Consider the following 298-nt stretch of genomic DNA (forward strand, 5'->3'; position numbering starts at 1 on the left):
GCCCCTGGCCGCCGCCGCCGCCGCCTCCGGCGTCCGCCTTGCTCCGCGGCCCCCGTGCCGGCTCCGGCTTCCCAGGCTGCTGCGGGGACGCAGAATCCTCTGGTGCTCATGCAAAGGTGGCCCGGCTCCCGCGAGGCTGTTCCACCGAGTGGCCGGGCTCCACGGCCGCCCGCTCTCCCGGCGCCGAAGCTCCGCCGGGGTCCCGGGGCGATCCGCGCCGCGGCTGGAGAAGCCGGCCCGGCCTGGCGGGAGGCGGCGGGGTCGACTGCTCACGGCAAAGCTACCTCCATGCGACCCT

Source organism: Trichechus manatus, unplaced genomic scaffold (genome assembly GCF_000243295.1).
Source record: "Trichechus manatus latirostris isolate Lorelei unplaced genomic scaffold, TriManLat1.0 scaffold00225, whole genome shotgun sequence".
Taxonomy (NCBI): domain Eukaryota; kingdom Metazoa; phylum Chordata; class Mammalia; order Sirenia; family Trichechidae; genus Trichechus; species Trichechus manatus.